This window comes from Triticum dicoccoides, chromosome 6B (genome assembly GCF_002162155.2).
Source record: "Triticum dicoccoides isolate Atlit2015 ecotype Zavitan chromosome 6B, WEW_v2.0, whole genome shotgun sequence".
Taxonomy (NCBI): Eukaryota; Viridiplantae; Streptophyta; class Magnoliopsida; order Poales; family Poaceae; genus Triticum; species Triticum dicoccoides.
In genome coordinates this window covers 6,767,513-6,771,173 of record NC_041391.1, presented here as the reverse complement: position 1 = coordinate 6,771,173, position 3,661 = coordinate 6,767,513, and the positions used below count along the sequence as shown (strand labels likewise).

Below are 3,661 nucleotides of genomic sequence, written 5' to 3'. Positions count from 1 at the left end.
TACTCGGTTGCGTTCCAAGTCCAGCTCGGATCACATCCGACCAGTGTCCTCCAAACCGACCTCGTAGGTTCCTTCCCTTAAGCGCGCGACCCCTTAGGTTCAAGTCGGCTTGGTCATAGTCCGGATCACCACCGACCTGCACGGTTGGTAGCGGCCTCTAGCAAGGCGTGCCAACCACCAAGCAGACTATGAAGCTAGTTAGGCGAACCTGTACTACGTGTCACACTTCTGTTCCCTTTGCCGCACGATATATGTTGTCGGGCTCAAGGCGAGACTGTCATCCTTGTGCTAGCCCGACCTCTTTCTCGTTCCAGTGATACCGACCACCAACCGGATTATCTCATAATCCTTGTCGCATGGCCATGCTTATCTTGGTCGGATCACACGAGTGACCCAAAGTATATCTCTCCTGCCAAAGTATATCTCTCCTGATTGGAGGGGCAAATCCCATCTTGCTCTACCATTTCTCGCAACATGGGACTGGACAAACCCGAAACCTACCTTTGTAACTACCCAGTCACAGAGTAGCGTTTGGTCGGCCCAAAGTAAGTTTGTCACCATCCCGAGTACATGCGCCAGCTCAGGTCTTAGAACATATAACGTATGTTGTACTAGAGACTCACAGATGACATATCGCTGCATCTCATAGTTGGGTCTGTCTGATTCGGACCTTATCTCGACTCGGATTCGACTACATTGAATCCGACTAGAACCTTCCGAATCCATATTATCCGGTTAGCATCCAATGCTACATGGCTAGTGAGACCAAGCCATCTACCGTGTCATATGCTAGTCTAGCCTGATGTGTGCCCACACGTCACTTGCGACTAGGGACAATCTAGGATGTATCATATAACACAAGATCTCACAGACAAGTCACGTACTTGCCAACAAGTATCATTGATTGCATCCGACTATATTTATTCATAAACACATAGGAAATATCATCATACATGATTTCCTCTAGTGCATATCTCCAACACTTCTTCTGGTCTGACATCAGCCCGTTCCAGAGAGCATTGGCGGGGGAGAGATCCATGGCGGGAGTGGTGCGGAGAGGGATCAGAGGTGGATTACAGAGGCCATGGCCGGGTTACTGGCTTTTATAGCAATGGTAGGCGACAGACGCATGGATGGGTGGTGCCGGAGGAGACGCCTTGGCAACCTCGTGCCATCAATGCTGGCGGCAGACGGACGGATGGGCGTCCGCCATATTGTTTGAACACGTGGCAGTCGCCAGCACCGGGAAGCGGCGTGGGCGGCAGACGGACGGACGGGCAGTCGTTGTGTCGTTTGATTGTGTGGCAGTCGCATGCACCAGAAAGCGGCGCGACCGGTGCTCTCTCGGCCAGCGCTCCGCTTCAATGCCAGCGCTAGTGAGCGGCCGCGTCCGCTCTGGCCGGGCATGAATGCGGGTGATGATGCTTTGGAGCGGCGCTGAAGGAAAACACGCGGGAGAGGTGAGGGTTTTCTGGTTGGCCAGGTCGGTCAGAGACGGGCTTGGGGGCGGTCTGGACTCCTACAAACCTCTCATGTTTGTCTTCGGTTTGCGGGAGAAAACACATCTGGACCGCCATGCTGACCGATACAGGCCCGCGTTGGATGGCTTCCGCCATCTGGACGGTTGCGGGAGGTTTGAGGTTCGGCATTGGAGATGCCCTTATGTAGGTTGTTCTCAGTCTTTATTTTTTTAAATATCTCAGTGTTATTTCTTAGAAGATTTTTTTTCTCAGTGGAACATACTCCTACAAGGCTGGGCTTGGCTGGGCCAACGTTACAGGGCAGGCTAAGTCTGCAGCTGCTTACTTCCCATTGTCTAGAGAGTAACTAGTAGGCGTACCCCCGAGTCTCTCCACTTTCAGCTGCGGATGGACCGGAGAAAGAAGGATTGGAGCTGTCGCCGTCCTTACCCTGCCCCGTCCCCGTCCGCGTCCCCTGGGATCCGATCGTGGTTATCCCACCCCTTCTCCTTCCCTTCCTTCTCCATCTAATCTACTAGTGATTCCCTCTCATCTTATTTTTTCCCTAGCCAGATTTTCCCCTCCTAATCAAACCCTAACATTCATCCCCTTTTGCAGCAGGGCAGAGAGAGAGAGAGAGTGGAGATGGTTCCCCAAGGCCAAGGGTAAGATCCCGCTCATCTTCCTCCCCCACTTAATTTTGTGCAGTGCACTACTTATTTTATACTATCGCTATTGTGGATGGATGCGCAGATGTGTGTTGGATTCTAGAAGCTGCCCTTATGTGCATATATGTGTGTCCGTTGATTACATTCCTTTTCATGCCAGGGCCGATTCCTTTCCCAGCTTGACCCGTGTGGACGGCAGGAGGCTGCCCTGCATTGTGCCGCTGCCGACCCAGTGTCCGAGGTGCTTCGCGACGACAACCTCCTCATCGAGATCATCGTCCACCTCCCTCCAAAGCCGTCCTCGCTCCCCCGTGCGTCCGCCGTCTGCAAGCGCTGGGGCAGCATTGTCTATGACCAACAGTTCCGCAAACGCTTCCTCAAGCACCACCGGAAGCCTCCTCTGCTCGGCTTCTTCAGAGGGTATGCAAAAAGCTTCATTCCTGTCATGGACTCGCCTGACCGCATCCCTGCTGCCCGCTTCTCCCTGCCCAAGAGCAGCACACCCTACCACATCGATGAAGCATACATGGGCAGCCGCCACAGTCTCTCTGTCTTAATCAACAGGAATAAGCATGAGACCGTCGTGTGGGATCCCCTCACCGGCAAAGAGCACATCGTTGCTTTTCCACCAGGATCCCACTCTATGAGGAGTAACTCAGCCTGGCATGGCGCTGTAGTGTGCGTTGATGCTGAACATGGGCACGTCCATGGAGATTGCTTCTCAAGCCCGTTTAAATTGGTTTTGGTGTGTGATGGATTCAGTAGACAGGCATTTTGTTCTCTCTACGACTCGGCATCTAGCGTTTGGGGAAATATTTTTTCGGTGACCATAGCAAATAGGATTTCTGCGACAGGCCGCAGCATCCTTGTCGGGAATACACTTTGCTGGTTGATCTCTGGAGGTGAAGTTCTTGTGTTTGATTTCGAAATGCAAAGTCTTGTTGTGATCAAGACACCAGTGAAAAACCATGTTACCAACAACGGGTGTTTTCAGCTCTTGCGGATGGCGGATGGTGGACTCGGCCTTGCAGGTTTGTTGGACCTGACAATCCAGTTATGGGATATGAAATCTAACTCTGATGGCATTCACGAATGGGTGTTGCTGCGGAAAACCATTCCACTGGATGAGATGCTTCCGAGGAGAATAAGTTATGCATTTTTTGTTGGGTATGATGAGGACACAAATTTGGTTGTTCTCTCTACGATGATTGTCAACTTCACGCTCCAAATTGACTCGATGAAGATAAAACATATTGTTAAAAGAAACCAAATATGTCATGACAGCTTTCATCCCTACAGGAATTTCTATACTCCAGGTAATGCCCCCTATATACATTGGACAAGTAAATAGTGCAATTAGTTTTCGCTCGTATTCATTCCAGTTACTTTTGGTATATTCTTGCGGCATCATTGTTCCTGTTATTAGCATTGTTCCCCCTATATATATAAGAATACAATGTCTTGTTTGTTTCTCTGTTGGTCTGGTCATTTTATGATCATCCAATTTCCTATTATTGGCCAAACATGGCTGAT

General features: G+C 50.6%; 1 pseudogene; it reads left to right on the top strand.

The window, feature by feature from the left end:
• The first annotated feature begins 2,105 nt into the window (after positions 1–2,105).
• Positions 2,106–2,955, top strand: LOC119320508 (annotated as a pseudogene).
• Positions 2,956–3,661: the final 706 nt, after the last annotated feature.